Below are 19128 nucleotides of genomic sequence, written 5' to 3'. Positions count from 1 at the left end.
TACAATTCAAAAAAGCTTTGCAAAAATGACCGATCTAGATGACCGATCCATAAGACTTTAAATTACCAATGAGATTGTTTAAATGTTGTTTGTTGTAGCAGATGCTCATAGAATGATGAACACAGACTACCGCTGCATTCATTCAATTTTTAAGGATGTCATAATAGTGCCGCACAAACAAGCTTTTGTGATGTAAAGTCATATAAGTCTACTTGAGAGCCTGGCTTCTGCTGCTGGGACAACCTTGTGTTCGTGTATGTTTCAGAGTCGACTTCTAAAACTGTCATGAGCAAGTTTGACCGGCATGTTTGTGTCCGCGCAATATATATGACACATCATGTGGAAGTGGATAATTATTGGTTTACACCACACAGACATAATATTTTACGACCTTATTAGGATTAAATCTAGGGGAACTAAAGGAATAACATAACACATTTGTGAAACAAAAATAGCTGAAGGAAAAGATACTGTCAATTTATTTTTTCCTCCATTGTTGTCCCAGCTGCTGTGTGGACTGTCACATCCCCTCTGCTCATCATGTGTATACTGCATCTCATGTCCAGGTCACGTTCTCCACCTTAAGATCCAGCTTCATGATAAACTTATGAGATGAATAGACACATTTCAAAGACTTGATCCAAATTAAGATCTATATTCATTGAAATGAAATGAATCAGTCTCTTCTCTGGCAGCTCATCCAAAGCTCTATGCTCACACACTGCACAGCACACACTGTGGTTTTAATGCAGCTATGTGTGTGAAGTCTGCCAAACACTGATCTTCATCTCCTGCATCAGCAGAACATCATTCAAACCCCCGGTGAATCTCTGTCAGCGCAGGGAACAATCCCTCTCTTTGTTTCTGCAGCAGGCAGGCAGACAGACAGACAGACAGACAGACAGACAGACAGACAGACAGACAGACAGACAGACAGACACGCACGCAGACAGACAGACAGACAGACACACACACAGACAGACAGACAGACAGGCAGAGAGACAGACACACACACAGACAGACAGACAGACAGGCAGAGAGACAGACACACAGACAGACAGACACACAGACAGACAGACAGACACACACACAGACAGACAGACAGACAGACAGACACAAAGTTCGGTCAGGAATTCTTTAAATTCTGCATGCTGGTTTATTCTTTATTCTCATGCTGTGTCTCATCGCTTCTTCACACATGCTCACTCATTTTCTTGTAATCATCAGCTGTACACATCTATCCAATAACACTGCTTCACTCCCTCGCCGTTAGCCTATCATATTGCTGCTGTCTCTTTTAAAAATGGCTTCCTCTAGTTCGTTCATGCCATCGTTACATGTGACCCTCCACCTCCCCGTCACCACCAAGCATTCGCAGTTTTAGCACCTTTTTCCTCCAATCAGCCTCAGATCACAGTATCAGCCATCGTCCAGTCGACCCCAGTCTTCACATATCGATCAGCTTCTTCATCCCTTCAGCATCACACCTCCACCACCAGTATCTGGACTCCATGGGGGGATAGATCTTGCTGCTGCTCAGGGCGGACATCTTGGATCACCTGCTGATGATCCAGCCATATATTTATCTTCTTTCATCTATCCATCCCTTCATCTATCCATCCCTCCATCTATCCATCCCTCCATCTATCCATCCCTCCATCCAACCTTCCATCTATCCATCATCTATCCATCCTTACATCCATCCCTCCATCCATACCACCATCTATCATCCATCCATCCCTCCATCCATCCATCCATCCTTCTATCCATCCTATCCCTCCCTCCATCCCTCCCTCCCTCCATCCATCCATCCTTCTATCCATCCATACCTCCATCCATCCCTCTATCCATCCATCCATCCATCCATCCCTCCCTCCATCTATTCATCCATCCAGCTTAATAATTACACACTGCTCCGCCCTTTAATTAATATAAATTGGTAGATGTATTTATAAAAGTCTTAATGACAGTATCCATGATAGGTATTGTAGACATCAAGCACATTTGAAGTACTTTCTAAAAACCTTCTTTACTACTGGAGACCTAAAGCTCCAGGAGACATGACGATTGATCTTTGACATATAACTTTGTAAAGTAATATTCTGCATGGTCCTGGTTTTCCAGTGATGACCCACAGGTTAGTCATTGCCCCTTGCATGATGTTTTTATCTAAGTTGGACGCTTTCTAGTAATACAGTCATAGTAAACAAAATAAATCAATAGTATAATTTGTCACTGAAAGATGTTATCATGATGTAAAGTAAAAGTGATTTTCAGTAAATAGACTCTACATGCAAAACCTCTGACATGTCATAACTCAGTGCAGCTGTGTGGTTTGCATAATGTTGTACAGAGGGAGAGGTGATTCAAGTTCAATATTTGAATATGTCCAATCCATGTGAAAAAGCTGGCTCCTGTTGCCATGGTTACAGCTAGTACTAAATCAAACAGCAGAACAACAGCAGCCTGTAAATAGATAGCAGCACCAGATAACAGCATCTAACGCTATAATTTACCATGTGCTGTGAAATAAATGACAGAAACGACAACATGACGGACAGGTTTAGTTTGTGTCTGTGATGGATGAGCAGCTGTGGCAGCCTCACACAGCTTCCACTGTTTGGAGTCGCCTTTTCTCTTTGAGAGACGCTGCTGACGCACGAGCGTCAGGCAGCTCTGTTGTCCTGTGTAACCAGTGAAGCTCCGTCACTGAGGAAACCTGGACACCTTTTATTCTGAACTAGAGGAGCGCAGCAAAAGAAAATAGAGATAAAGCTACTATTCAGCTCACACACAGCCTGATTAGATCACGAACTGTCATCAAAGCATCCTCGATTATTTCACCAGATACGCTCGGTATGATGTAAGCACTCATTTTGCTATTTCAGGAGAGTCTTTGAGAGCTCGGGCGAAAGGATGCAAGGGGAAGGCTGAATAAAAGTCCTGGATTTCTCATCTCAAATTAGCTATATTTTTGGATTTCTTTTCAATATAATAGGGTACACACTCTGGCAAATGTCAAAGGTGCCCTCTCACCCATACCTAAAGGGTAATTCTAAAATGTTTAAGAGTTGGCCCTGCATAATTTTTGGGTAATGGCTGACATATGTAAAAGGTTTTGAACTGCTCCAGCAGCTTGCGTCAGCCTGGAGACAAGCTGTGTCAAACGTAATTGAGATGGTGCTATTTGTAAAGATTTGTTTTTAAAATCATTAACATCGTTCAAGCCGTTCAAGCATTATTTTTACCCCACAGAACATTGGGGTCCACCTATCCCTTTACCTGTTTGTTTGCTTGTGTTCATGCAAATCATACCAATGGTGGGTTACATCCAAGCTTACCATTTTCAACATCAACACCAAGTCACATAACAATACAAACAGACAAAATGAGTATATTGTAGAGCAGGCTTTCCCAACCCTGGGATCCCGGGCCCATATGGTGTCACATGGAATTCAAATGGGGTCGCCTGAACTATATCCTCTGCTAGGCCATCTGCGCCCCAAAAGCCTGTAATTTCAAAATATAAATATGAAGAAAAGTAACAATTTCAAAGAACAAAACCATCCTGTAAAGCTAGCAGAAGTGATTTAATTCAAGTGCCTCTACCCCATAGTTAGGCCTGGACTAGCAACATTCAGTCATTAACTATTGTATGAGTGATTCAGAATGGGCCCCCATAGGGAGGTTTCCGACTATCACTGCAGATATCGCACATTTTGAGCTGCTGCTGTGGTTTAAATCTGGGGCGCCAGACAGTTTCTTGCCTTGCCTGTGAAACCTCTACAAGCACCTCTGGTGGTTCAAGATAAATTAAAGAAAACCTAGAAATATGCATCCGGGACATTTTGATGATTTTCCCCTGTTTAACCAAACTCATACCCAACGGTGACCCCAAAACCGGGGCAAGAACCCAACCATGACCTCTGCGAGCCATTACACCCCTAGTATTTTGTAATGCTTCCTAATTCATAGCTACTCCTTTTGTACCCCCTCTTGGACATTGTTCACGTGCCCACTGATGCCTTTATCCCTCCAGACAAATCCCAAGCAACTGTGACCACAACCTTACCATTCTTTCCATCTGCAGCAATTAGTGGACTGTGAGTTACACTATGCAGAGGGCTTGGGAAAATAACATTCATAGACCTCGGAAGACCTTTCAAAAGAAGACAACAATGCCTTTCCGGCATTCCTCAGCGAATATGTACATATGCCCTCGAGCAAGAAGTGGGGGGGGGGGGGAGCTCACATTCCCAGTTGTCAGGGGCTCACAATTAGCCCCTGATGGGGTACAACAGAAAGAGGGCCAAGAGGGCTTGTCAAGGATGAAAAAGCCCAATTGAGATTAACTGTTTAATTCCAGTCAATTCACTGAGTTGTGATTCTCTGCAGCGCGCGGGGCACATGTTCAGCCTGTTTCCCATAAACCCAACGCAGAAAAAAAGTAGATCCAGACGTGGGATTAAGTCCAGGCATGGGTAGCAGTGCATGTGTGTCACATAAGGAAGAATTTCCTTCCATCCGTCAAAGGGAGTTACAAGCGTGACGGGACATAATGTGCCCATTGTGCTCTACAGCATCACTTCTTATCTTCAGCGAGAGGAATGCCATGGAAGGCTTTATGGAGCTCACAGGTCCGCGGTTGTTTGAGCTAAACACACCAAAAGTGTGTACAGTGAGCTGATGCACCTTTTGCATTCTCAGTTGAGAAAGTCTGAGAAGAATGTGGCTGGGGCTGTGACGCCTAATCGACTCCCATCTTCTCTGATGTGTCAGATGGTAAAGCCAACTATTTCTGTTATACCTGCAGGACCGAAGGCTGTGTTCACTTCAGGTGAACTGATGATAACCTTTGAATCCAGAACATAAATAGACTGACTGACCTTAAAGGGGCTCCATACTTTGGCGACATCCACACTGATATGTCGTCGTTTTCAAACCCATAACCTTTTCTATGTTCACTGCTGCTGCCCACACGTCTGCAGCGGTGAACGTGCCTCTAAAACAGAGACTGTTGGAAACCAGCTCACCCTGCTTCTGTTTGAAAAGTCTGGGTTTGCATTTGAGTGTTCACTGGTAGGAACAGAGATTTTTAAAAACATGACACAGAAACTCACATTTGATTACCGTTTGATACCTTTACAGAAGGATAGTGTAACAGTGACACATATTTGCCAAACATCATGAGATAGGTCAGACACTCAAGCAGCATAGATGCAAATGTACCTAGCAAACGTACCAACACCATGGAGATATGACATTATTTTCAAGCCCTGCTAAAAGGTTTAAGGCAGTGGTTCTCAACTTTAGCCTCAGGACCCACCTTACACTCCTTCATGAAAGATTGCAACCCAAATTGATGACGTTTTTCACTGTCATGAAATCAATATGAATGAGATGATGATGGCTGAGCTTACTTACAGCACTTTTGTGTGGAAAAAAAGCATTGAACTAAGCTGTTGTTTAACTATACTTGTAAAAGTCATTCCCCCTTTAAGTACACCAAACAGTTATTATTCTGTTATAGGTGCTCTCTATACAAAGGAAGCTGAAAGCATATGTTTCGCTAGCCCCGGGCCCAGATTTCCATTTTTTCCCCTAGAAGATTCAGAATGGTTTACAAATGGTCTGAGATGCACATGACATACTGTATAACCACAGTGCTCTGGGGTTAACTGCCAACCTTTTTTTTTTTTTTTTTTTTGTTACCACAAGAGGAAATCACACAGCTGCATCTGTCAAGCACACACGTAGTATACAGAAGAGTCACAACCTGTGAAGCACCATTTATTATTCTGCCTAAAGGGTAAGTCAGGTACTTTCTTCTGATGTTTTGGTGTCAGCTGAGAAAAGGCTGGAAAGGCTGCAATGCAACACAGGAGTTCCTGGTGCGTAGTGTCACAACATGATCTTCCTGTTATTTTCTTTCATTTTTGTGTTTTAAAAGATCCAAAACAATACCGGTGTCATAAACTCAAAGTCATTTAGATAAATAACAGACTTTCCACAAAGACCAACAATGTAGTTAAGCTCTGCCTTGTACCTGCTATCATCTCTGTAGCCTTGTTCACGTCCTTTTTTGTGGTGAGCTGTATGTGTCAACACCAAACAGTGCACTTTTTGTGAATGGGGATGGGTGGTGATGTTTCCATCCTTGCAATCGGTGCACATGACCATTGCGATCACAGCATTTATATAAAGACAAATATTCTCATTACAGTGTCGTAAAGTGAACTCCATTGCTTTCGCACCAATCTTTTTATGACCCCCCCCCCCCCCCCCCCCCCCCCCCCCCCCCTCCTCTGTCTGACAGGGATAGTCTCCTGCTGTGAGGTGCATATGTGAACAACCAGATCAGGAGGATTTCAGGGGCAGTCCTCCTAAAATTGCCACGAGTGAATAAGTGAAAAGGGCTTGTTCACTGAAAGTTTGTCACAGATCGCTCGATGGATCTGCAGCAGACGAACAGTTGAGGTATTTTTTATATAATCAGTAACTAGTTAATCGGCCAGTAATGGCTCCTGACTCTCGATACTCACAGTAGAGATAGAGTTTCATATGTTTGGATAGATTTGTTTGTTGCACTTATCATTAAGAGGAGCTGCTGTTCAATGCAAATAGCGGGAAAACTGCCAAATCAGCCTCCAGGCCGAGACAACTCACTCTTTAGTATGAGGTTTGGAGGTTATTCACAAATGTCCAAACAAAGAGACACAAATGTAGTGGATGATTGCTGCGAGCATCATGGCAATAACAGGGTGTGAATCACCAACACCAGGTGCCATGAATATAATGAAAAGCTGAGGGACAACAAATATTTGAAGACTGGTTGGTATGCCGGTGGCTCAGTGTGATAAGGCTCGCTTGTTGAAGCAGACATGCCGTATGACATGTTTTAATCAATAAAGGAGCCAGTGTTTGGTGGAAGGAGGAGGAACTCACAGTGTTACTAAAACCGAACACACAGGAAAACAAAAGAGCTCATTAGAAAAGTGATTCATCTCAAAAAAACCCTCAGTCAACATCAAAACCCTCTGACTCAGGAAACTCATCCAGCACTAAAGGTCATTTTCACACATTTGCTAGAGGAGGGTGATGGGGGGGGGGGGGGGGGGTCTACTGAAGGCATTGTAATAATATTCTTAAAGGGATTGTATTTTTTTTTTTTTTAAGATTTATTTCTGGGTTTTTTAACGTCTTTATTGTAGAGACAGGACAGTGGATAGTTAGCCATAGGTTGGATTTGAACCAGGGAACCCCCCTTCAAGGGCAGGTCTGGTTCAGGGAGTGCAAACTAAATGCTAGGCCACCGGCGCCCCCTTTAAGGGATTCTTGATGCTTTTGTTGACCCCGCCCACGAGAAACTGTTGATTGTGTGAAAAAGAAAAAAAGTGCTAGATTTGATGCCATGAGATTAACAGATCAGATTCATGATCATCAGAGTATTTAAACGTATTAAATTACTCCTGATATATTAACCCCCTTGGTACTTCCAATTAGTATTACAGCTTTCAGGCAGAACACTTACATGCACAGTGCAGCCTACAGTTAAAGCTTGATTAGGCCATTTAATTGGACTACTGTCCTTGTCCTACTATTGTGGCTCAGTTGATAGAGTCAGTCGTCTCTCAACTGGAAGGTCAGGGGTTAGATCCCCAGCTTCTACAACTAACATGTTTGATGTGTCCTTGGGCAAGACACTTAATCCCAGGTTTCTCCTGTGGCTTTGTCAGCAGGGTATGAATGTGTATGAATGGGATTAGCTACTTCTGATGGTCATGTTTCAAAGCATCCTCTACCATCAGTGTGTGAATGTGTAGGTGTGACCTGAGGTGTAAAAGTGGTTTGAGATGTTAAAGACTAGAAAAGCGCTCTACAAGCTCAAGTCCATTTCCCATTACTAATGGGTATATTTGTACGAATAGATTGCCCCAGTATGGATCTAGTCCCAGTTGCTAAGTCCATTTACCATCCTATAGTAGGAGAATCAATTTAGTGACAGAAAAATGGCTCCGCTACAGTAGGCCCTCTTTCAGCTAGTTGCTATTGGACCTTCTTCTGGTTGACTTATCGACTTATCTGGCTGTATGTCGAACGGTGAAAAACGTGGTTCACTTTACTGCTGTGTGTATGTCATACATCTCATGCATGTTATCCCTCTAGGCTATGGTGGTTCAAAGGCAGCCAATAATACGACTTCTTCTGTCAAAAGTCATCAAAGTCATTTTTTTTTACTTTTTTAACACTAATAAAAAGTGCTAAATGAAATAACAACCTATTCAAATCCCATTTTTTGAGTCGTTTGTTTAAGTAGGTAAAGTTTTGAGTAAACATATCTTATTTCCACCAAATAGTTTCCACCAGTTTTTTTTTAATGGATTTTTGCTAATAGAATTCTAGAAGAGATATTCATTAGACTGACACCTCAATGAAACCTGACTCTATTCTTAATCCACACCACTTATGACTGTAAAGTAAGTTTCTATCTTTGCTAGAGGAAAACTGCCACAACCAGTTGATTGACCTTCATGCCGTGAGCTGATTATAAAATCATTTCTTCTTTAGGCTCTTTCTCTTTTTAAAACCTTTTTCATCTACTGTGGGAACTTAAATCTTCAAACACACACACAAAAAGCTAAGGAATAAGAAGAGTCGATGGCAGAATTCATCAGTTGTATCTTGTTCACCTCCAGACTGAAGCCTGTGAACAGTCTCTAATGCAGAGGAGCACATCGATTTCTGTCTGTGGGAGAAAATGACTTCCTCCGCTTCATGCTGTTATCTACAATTCTACTTAATCTTGGTTCAACATTCATTATTAATGTCATCGACAGGGGCTCTGCTGGTGAGCCCCTGTACATCCCTACAGAACATCCAGACCTGATATAATGAGTTGAACGGAGCATGAATGTGAACCGATGATCCCTCTATAACTCAGTATTTCTAGAGATTTCACCTTTCTTAAAAAACACTTGCAGAGGTCAATAGGGATAAAAGTAGTTGTCTGGAAACAATTAAAGCATCTTTTACAACATCTTTTTCAAACAATAAATCAAAAAGAAAATGAAACAGCTGCATTTCAAGTTTAAAGAAATTGTTTTGCTTAAAACCTGCACCTGCATTCTTAACAGGAGGCCGCTGCCACTTTACGGCCTGTGTTCACAGACTTTGCTTTTTGCGCTGGAAGCGATCATGACCCCATAGTTTCAGAGCGCTTCTCACCAACGATTTTTGCTGCTAGGTTACAAATGTTAATGTGAGGGAGAAGGGACCTCTCCTTTGGTTGATTAGTTATTGTGGTACAGTCAAGTCTGCACAGCCTACTTAAAATCAGTATCAGATCCAAAAAAAACTAGATTGCAACATTCCTGCAGCCACATGTCTGATGTGTCTTTGGGCAAGACACTTAACCCCACGTTGCTTTGCTGCTTTGTCAGCGGCGTGTGAATGTGTATGAATGGGATTAACTGCTTCTGATGGTCACTTTAAGTAGCATCCTCTACTATCAGTGTGTGAATGTGTAGGTGTGACCTGCGGTGTAAAAGCCGTTTGAGTGGTCAAAGACTAGAAAGGCGCTACACAAGCTCAAGTCCATTTCCCATTACTAATGGGTGTATTAGTACTAATAGATTACCCCAGTATGGATCTGTTGCTACATCACTGATGCACTCTGCCACAGTGGTTGAAAACAATTTCAATGTGTTCAACCATCCCGTGTGTGCGTACAAAGCTACTCATGTCCATATTTGTACTGGCAACACATAAAAAAAGGTGACGCTTTGCATCTTCTCAGACCATTTGGACCGACTGTGTTGACTCTCGCCTCCTTTCTTAGTTTCTATGGTGACACAATTGGTGAGAAGCTCTGGCAATAGAAGAAGCAGCCCTGATTTGCTCTGACCTTTCCCATCGACTATAAAAGATGTTCCTGTTTACACTTTTCATTGTAACCTGCGTTATTCAAATAAGCCCATTAGCGCGGAACCATTTTTCTTTTTGAGTCTGCTCTCTTAATGTTAGATTGAAAAAATGTCCCTAAAATGAAGAGGCCTGATTCGGAGCATCCTGCCAACAGATAGCAGCTTTAAAGGTCTGTTAGATGCTTGTTGTTACATCATGTAACTGCAACACTTTTAGTTCGAGGAAGAAGAGGACTTAAAAGTGCTGTGTTGCAAATATTGTGTGGGCTGAGCGGAATTAATTCCACAATCAGTGTTGGTGTAAAAAGAAAACACAAGGTGGAGCAGGGCAGTGCTGAGCCCTGGAGCAAAAATCCAGGAACTGCTGCCTCCAACACTCAAAAACAACCCCTCCAAGGTTAGCGTGCTGCCAACTGGCCCGCCGCCACACAGCCTTTCCTCCGCTCTCAGATCTCCAGAGCTGGCCTCTCTGCGATTATCAGCAACCAGTGAAACAAGGTGAAGCTGGTATAGAGCTGAATCGACGCATTCAATCAATTGTTACATACTTTGTGGTTTTGTCCGTTATTCCATTTCCTGGGTGTTAATGATGGAAGTTAACCAAATGTACTTGTTCTACAGAAACAAATGAGATGACATGATGAAGCTACAACAGCTAGTCAGTGAAAGAACTACCTCATTCAAACTTCTTTCATGATTCGCCCTAAAACTAACAACCATGTTACTGTAAAGATACAATATGTTGATTTTTTTTACAATAAAATATAATAATAATTTAATTAATAATAATAAATTATAATAATAATATAATATGAATTAAAAATGGAGTAACCCTTTTTTTGTTGAGTACTTATATTACATCAAATATTTCCAACAGTTATCAAAGCCAGAGAAATTCTTAATTTTCAAGTTTTAACAGGATGTGTATTGTTGAAACAGCCGCCATGATAGTCGCTATATGCCAGACATGAAATTTTTATCGTTGCCGTGGAAACACCGAATGTTCCGCAAAGACCGCTGCATGAGGAAGTGTGAGCTGCTGCTAAAAGCTGCCGTCCTGTTGCTGTATCTGCTGCTGTGATAAAAAACGTCATGTAAATGATACTTGGATACATCAGCTTGTCAGTAAACTTATTCTCTTCCTCAGGTCGGTTTCCCCCGTTGGTCTTGACTACCGTCAACTCTGAATTCATTTTCATTGTGGGTTTTTCAGAGAGTATCAGTGAGAACCACTCCCATGATTCCCCAGCCTTGATGTCATCTTTTGTTTTTTAAATGGAGCCCCCTGGTAACAGAATTTACATTCTGTGGGTTAAAGATAACTTCCAGGAAGAAAGTTGCTGCGTCATCTGCATACAGCTTGATGGTGCAGAGCAAATCAGTGTGAGTAATAAAGAGAAAGCTGTTATTTCTTGTCTTGTTGGGCGGTGCTGGGTATCATGAAAGAGTGGAGAAGTGTAGCCTTTTAATGTTTCCATTAGCAAAGATAAAACTCTTTGTAAGACACATGAAGTAAGCTAGGCTCTCTTTACTTTAAAGTACCAATGCTGGCAGGTTAATGTTTGTTAAATAAGAACGTATAGATACACAGACATGACCTATCAATCTGAGAACTGTATTTAAAAAGGTACCTTTCCTTATACAAATCAAACTCTGCTTGTGTCAACAGGTGAATATTATCACTTTTTGAAATATTCAGGACAACAAAAGTCGTGACACAAAAGCACTGATTGTGTCCGAGTAGCTTCCGCACATTCCAGTCCTAAGCAGTTAAATCTGTACAGTGATACAGACCCCAACAATCAAAAAACAACACAGCTGAGTCAATGTGGATTTTTGATATCTGAATTGTTTACATTCATGCTATTTAACATTTTGCTAGTGTTTAGATGAACAGTTGTCCGCCATTTTTCAACAATTCCTCGCTCTGGGATCACAGAGTACATGAGCTAAAGTGTGCAAGTTCCACAAATTTACCTTCTTTGTTTATTTCAGCCATAGACTGTAAAGGAACATGAATGAAGCCTGAGTGACGTCACCCATTGGTTACTGAAGGGGGCTTTGGAGTCCCATCGATGGCGGTCTCCATGCTGGAAATGCTGTCTCACCCGAACTTTCAGTCAACCTAACGACAGACTGAGAGCTCTCTCTGATTTCTGACTCTATCCACTTTCCTATCTCTCCAATAAAAAGGCCCAAAATAATTCTTAAAAAACAAACAAACAAAAAAAAACTCTCTTGTCCTTCATAAAATCAAAACGCATGAATTATCAAAAAAATCCCCATATCCCCCTAACGCAGTGTGATGATAAAGACATGAGCCATTCAGACCCATTTCATTTCACACCAGGCTTTAAATGTATTAAATCCTGCTGTTAAAACAAGCAGTTTCGAATGGGTTTGTAAATTAACTCCAGTGCGACTGCAGCAAGCAAGAGGACGATCAATGAAAAGCAGATTTTTGGACTTCCGCATCGTCTTCATTTTTCAACAACTTAGGATGCCACTTGATTAAATCAGATTTGAGGTCAACCACCACAAATAGGAGCTAATTCAGTGGGAAAGTGATGTTACCATCTAATTAGCGTGCTAATAAGTTAGCCTTGTGCATGATGGACTGTATAACTCTCAGAACCTAATGTTGCTTTACCCTTTACAATCCTCTCCAGTGCAACCCTCTCGCTGAAGTCATATGAGCTTCAAAAAACCAAGATGGCAATGGCTTCAAAACAGACGTCAACAAAGCAATTATGATGTCAAGCTGACTATGTCCACTTCTTCTATAATGTTTTTATAGCATGATATCCTCACACAGGCCAGAATGGTCTAAACTACCTCTACACTGATGTAATAAATCATTAAAACTATTGATGGTTAACAGTGATGGATGGGACACATTAAGATATCAATCAAAAGAGCCATTAAAGGGGAGCAGGCCCTGAAAAGCTTTCATAGCAGCTCTAAGTGATGGTCTGAAGCTGAAGGAATGCCTTGTAGTTGAAATGACCAATGCTCGAGGGGGCATCACTGTTATGATTCGAGTCCAGTTCCTGTTGCCCCCTTAAATTCCTGCTTTAAATGCTGCTGATCTGACGCAGCACACACAGCGGCAGTCCTGTTTACTGAAGCCAGGGGTCAGGGATTCTCAACATGCATTAGTTAGTAATTGGGAGCAACTGGCCCAAAGGATGATCAAAGGAGCGGCTGTAGACGTGTAAACACACTCCAGACCTTTAAGGAGGAAAAGCTGTGTGAGGTTCAATCTGCCCGGTGAAAGCTCAAAGACAGATCATACCTCATTAAGGCTTTAATATGAAGATGGACGTCTTCTTTCACTGACAACTTCACTCTGCAAGGTTGATTGTTTTTACCATTAGCCATGGATTGTTCACATCATCTCTAGAAGCTTCTGCGTGTCCATCCACCCGACAACAAGAGGTGGCAGATAGCTCAAGAACATCCTGCGCTAATCTTCAATAAACCTGTCATATTTTGCGTTTGTACAATTTCTGATATTTAAATAAATGCACAACGAATTTTAGACAATTCGTATCGACAATTTGGCTGAACAAGTTTGGGAGGATGGAAGCATTGTTCCGTGTGTCCTGATCGGAGCTAAAGAAAATTACAGAGGTGTGTGTTATTGGTTAATTTCACAGTTGGATTAAGAGGGACACGCCCTAAATCTGAAGTTGAAAAAGCTATGGCTATATGTCATGTTGTTGTATCCATATGTTACACACATGACACACATGCGTGTCAAATAAACTATCGGCTGTGTTTAGGAGACGAACCTTCTTGGTAGTTCAGAAAAGAGATAATTGATAAGTTGGTACTTCCAAAATGTGGCACAATCAGATAAATACATGCATATTTAAGCTACCTTACTATTATGTCGGACAAAATAAACATTTGACAATTTTTACATTAAAATATCTAAATTCATTCAAATTTGACTAAACCTAGAGAATTGACATTACCTCAAATATTTCCAACAGTTATCAAAGCAGGAGAAATCCTTAATTTTATAATTTTAACGGGACATGTCTCGTCGAGGCGGCCGCCATAAGAGAACTTCCATGATTCCCCTCTGGCATAGATGTCATCTTTTGTGATAGTAGTATTGATCTACATATTGTATCTTTAACTGCTCAAGCTTCATGTTGGCCTTTGTGGTTTGGTTTTGACATACTGTACGTGACACATGATGTACCACCACCACTTTTACTTTTGGTTCAAAAGTGATGCACGCTATCCCTCTAGCTTGTGGTGATATCAAACTGCAGAAAACAAAGAAACTTTTCTTATGCTATGCATTTATGTTGTTTGGTCAAAGCCCAGCACAGGGACTCAGGAGCATGCTCAGAACGCAGAGGCCAGTTCAAGGCCGATTGAGGAGTACATGAAAGACAAATCAACAGCATTATCATAGTGTGTTATTATGACTTTAAGAAATGGGACTCATGATTGGAGTCGTACTAACATATGTTCAAGCCTTTTAAAAGTCCAGTTGTAGTCGGACTAACACCATGAGTCGGCTTTTTCTAACTTTGCGTATCCGTACTGAATGATAGGTGAGGGACAATGCCTAACATAAATACAATAACATAAGAAGTGAATCTTGGTGTTGGGATAACTGGCCTTGTTCAAACAAGCCCAGTTGAACAAACAGATTTTGTCTTGCTTTAAATGAAAACAAGATTTTGATAAAATAAAAACACCGACACTGACAGCCTTGTTGTTGTTGTGGATTTATTTGTACAGCGAACAGACTCAGCATGTGGCGCGCTGGCAGACTAAACATCCACTCTGCGAGACACATGCTGCTTCTGATGCATCTGTCAGCCAGTGGCATCCCCGTGGCTGCAGCCTGTGCTGAGGCAGCAATCTGCACAGACAAAAGTCTTATCACCAGGCACAAACAACAGTCCGACACCCCCCCGCCCCCCCTCCACCTCTGACAGAACAGACACACAACACCGCCACACATTCACTCTGTCTGTCTCTCTGCCGGCGGGCCTGCTTTAAATCAGATCCTTGAAAGAGGAAAATTAATCATCAAACTTATCAAAACACATGATCAGCATCTGGTTCACTCTCTCTCTCTCTCTCTCCGTAAGCCTGCGCTCCATCACATCTTCACAAACCCAAACACACTTAATCCCTCAGCAGATTTTCACAGATCATATTCACACTTTCTGCGACTGCCGTTTGGATGATGACTCTGTCTGTGAAGGTTGAGTGCTCTCGATGAGAATGGAGTAGGTGTTTAGCCTGAGGACGGGCTCGTGAGGGACTTTTCCCTCCACTAATGAGAAACACTTTACATCAGTGTTGGAATGCGGGGTTACTATTACTTCCAGGTGATGCTCGCTAATATACAAGCTCACACACACACAAAACGCACGTCCCCCAGAGCAGATTCAAGCGGTATATATCTGTGGTTCACTGGCTGTGGTGTCTTCTCCGGATATGGTCGCTCCCACTCACATGTATGGAGAGTTGGCTTGGTTTCCAACATGCCTGCGTGGGATGAGATCGCTGGTTAAAGGAAAAATGCTCCTTATTGCAACTTGGGTCTCATATCTGTAATTTAAGCATTTTTCTTTATTTTCTCCTCTAAATACATTTGACAAGAATCAGGATTTGGTTTAAGAAGAATCCTAATCCGAATCTGACTGAAGGTGGGCGTAAGGTGATGTAGTTTGGGCCAGCTGAGCAGGAGACACGCTTAAATAATCAGGCTGATTTTGGGCCTGATTCCCTTCTTTACGACAATCCTTAGCGAGGTCCGTTTTGTTTTTTTTTAGATTTATTTTGGGGCCGTTATTTGATAGGACCGTGGATAGAGTAGGAAACAGGGGAGACAGAGTGGGGAATGACACAAGCCGGAGTTGAACCTGAGCCTCCCAATTGGAGGGCTATAGCCTCGTAAATGGGGCGCAACCTAACCGCTAGCCAATCTGCTTTCTGGTTCTTTTTTTAAAAAAAGGTTTATTTTAGGCTTCTAACGCCTCCACTAGAGAGATAGGAGAGTGGACAGGTCGGACTCGAACCTGGGCACTCCGCCTTCAGGACCAAAGCCTCCATACATGGTGTGCACGCACCAAACACCACACCACCAGTGTCCCAAGGTCCCATTTTTTTGAATGGTTCTGAAGATGATCTGGCCAGATCTTACTGTGGTGTGAGGTGTGTCAGGAATGATCCGACCTGCTCTGGAGGACGGGTGTGCTGCTGTAGCCCGGCGTACACTGTATGATTTCTACTCATTTTGAAGACGGGCAGAATTTCATCCCAATCCCCCGACGTCAGTCGTGCAGTGTACAGCGAGGCACGGCGGTCGTTCGCCGTTCGAACACGTTTGACATTTTGGTCGTACAACTGCACACAATCATATGAGCCATGAGCCAATTCCCCCGACTCCAGTAACCTGCACAAACTGACAGGCAGCGTCTGAAATCCCCATGGCAACAGCAGGCATGCCCTTTTTTATCTGTCCCCCCTAGGGACTGACAGTGTCTGGATTAGAAAACCTGAGTTATAAAGATGTTACAGTCGAATAACTCTCGAGATAACAGCAGTTAAACGATACTGAAACAGAATCATTCAGATGTGAGATGATGTCAGCTGATGAAGAGTTTCTACAGTGCTCACAGATGTGGCTGCTCGCACTGACAGCTGTGTGGAAAATATGTCTTGGTTTGTCCCAGTTTTTTGGTCGCTGCATGTTACCTGGTTAGTCATGAATGAACAACCACAGCAGAAAGTAGAAAGTAGGATTTGGAATCCAAACCCTCCTGTTTCTTATCAGACTCTCTCCCCCTGGGCCAAACAGCCCCTGTTTTGTTCAAACACGTGGGTATGTATGCAAATAAAAGGCCTGCCATGTGTGTGCAGCATTAAGTCACTTTGCAAGTGAAGTCACCGCTACAGCGATAAACCCAGCGTGGTGTTTGACATGCGGGGTGCCTCAGCCGCCATCTGTGCGGGTACACAGGCACACCCTAAACAGAAGGAGATATTCCCTGAACGCTCACAGCCAGGGCGGGAGACCTGAACCGAGGAAGAAACAAAGCGACAGGGGCGAACACCGGGGCCAGGTTCACAGTGGGGAGTGGAGAACCTGCAATTACAGCAGCCAGCGGAAGCAGCAACACAAAACTGGGCCGTATAAAAAAAAAAACAGAAGATCACGTTTCCGCAGCTTTTGTGCTCGCCTGAGTGTTCGGTTCCTATACCTTTTGTATCAGAAGCATGTAGACAAATCTGCAGTCTTAGCGGCCAGGTTGAGTCAGGCTATTCCCACAGGGCACAATAGACCCCGGCTAATAGCATTCCTGTAATGGCAGAGGGAAAGCTGTGGACAAACATTTACGGTTGGCCAGATTGAGTTTTTAAACAGCCTCTTTTCTCCTCCAGTCCTTGTGTCCCATTCAGACAGGTCAGTGGGCTCCTCCCTGCTGTTTTGTGTGATCCTCATTCACAGCTCTCCATCACTCAGTGCCTCCAACTCTCTCTCTCTTTCTCTCTCTCCCTCCCTGTCCTCCGCTCTCACTCGGAGGACAACACTGACACCGGGGGAAAATGAACTCTGGCATTCCTGAGCGAGGGGGAAAGTGTTTTAGAGTGAGGCTTGAACTGCTGACAGAGAAGAGAAAATCACAAAAAGAGAAACGCAGGTCGGAAAGAAAAGACGATCTACAACGCCGAGTGTTCCCGGTAGTGGTGATCGTACAAGTCGCTGCTGACAAATCTAAATGATTTTCTCACCTCATCATGGTCATTACATCATAATCGCCATATGGTAGCTGGAAGATGATGGTCTATTTCATCCAAATGATTCCCCTTGGTGGGAACACATTTCTCAAAACACATAGAAAAGACGATCAAAGCAACTTAAAGGATCAATCTGTCCTTTTGTATTATAGCCTCTGTACGTGGGGCGCGACCTAACCACTAGGCCATCGGCGCCCCTTGAACTACTATTTTTAGAATAATGGGTTAACTTTCAAATCATTCTAAACCTTTATTAGTTGTTTTGGAAGGCATCCTGCGACCCCTCTCTTGGTGGCTTCCGACCTTCCAGGGAATCCCGACCCCCACTTTGGGAACCGCTGTAATAGGTCAACTGGAAGAAGGTACCGGTGTTGTGGTACTCGAAAATTGGTCTTGATCTCAAGACTGGTCTCAAGATCACTTTTTGAAGATCTTGTCTTGGAATCTAAAGCATTTTAACTCTGCCTTCTCTCGGTCTCAGACTGGGCGGACTCTAAATTCTTAATCGAGACCGGTCAAGACCACCACTAATTGGCTATTTTCACGTCATTACTGTCATGAGAAGGAAATGCCTCGTTTTTAAAAGAACGAATAACTTCAATTAATTCATCATCTGACATTTGTCCCCCGGTTCCTACGGCTCCTTCCCTAAATGTCTCGGTCTCAATCTTGGAGCACTCTGGTCTCTGGTATGTCTTGATCTCGGTTAGTGTGGTCTTGACTACAACACTAGAATCTCGTGCGCTGATGGCGAGCATATACAGTTGCATATACGCAGATTAAAAGTCATCAATAATACTTTGGCGGTCGTTAATTAGCCTGGATGGCTCGTCCGAGTAGTCTATGTGGGTGAACAGTGACTAAACATGTTGTGGAAAAGGTTGTGTTCAGGTGCTGTTCTTTGATCAGTTAAACCGAGTTACTCGCTCATCATCATCAGACTCGTATGCCAGGTGTAACCCACAACATGTAGATTATGAAGATAAGAAGAGCGGAGGTTTTGCCTGAGGACGTGAACACTGAAAGAAAGAGTTATGTATCAGCCACTTGGACCAACAACACGCTGTGTTTGGTGAAAACACACAACAGCTCACAATGATCACAGCCTCAAGTTTCTCTTTCAGCCTGTTGACACCACCGAGTCGGCACCACTGTCATGTTGATGTCACCTGAGGACACACGGGTACCTGGTATTAGCTCCAATTTAATGTTATAGCATTAATTATCTGTTCTGAACATCCAGGACTTATTTTAAAATGTCACCTCCTTTAGTGATCTCCCCTCTGATGTTCTTGAGATACTTCTCCAAAAAAGGCCACTTCACTTCACCATTATTATTTTCACAGATCGAAAGTGGTATTCACTTCCTAGTAGGAGAGCTCAAGCCTTCTTTTGTTTGACATACATTTACAGTTTAAGGAGCTTT

The 19128-nt window shown here is 42.7% G+C and overlaps 1 long non-coding RNA gene across 1 annotated transcript in view; it reads right to left on the bottom strand.

The window, feature by feature from the left end:
- Positions 1-19128, bottom strand: part of LOC136182694 (uncharacterized) — a 40613-nt gene that overhangs the window by 6525 nt on the left and 14960 nt on the right. The window lies entirely within an intron of this gene.

The sequence above is a fragment of the Labrus bergylta genome, chromosome 15, assembly GCF_963930695.1.
Source record: "Labrus bergylta chromosome 15, fLabBer1.1, whole genome shotgun sequence".
In the NCBI taxonomy this organism is placed as follows: Eukaryota; Metazoa; Chordata; class Actinopteri; order Labriformes; family Labridae; genus Labrus; species Labrus bergylta.
Note: the sequence above shows the minus strand (reverse complement) of the source record. Positions and strands in the feature narration are given on the sequence as shown.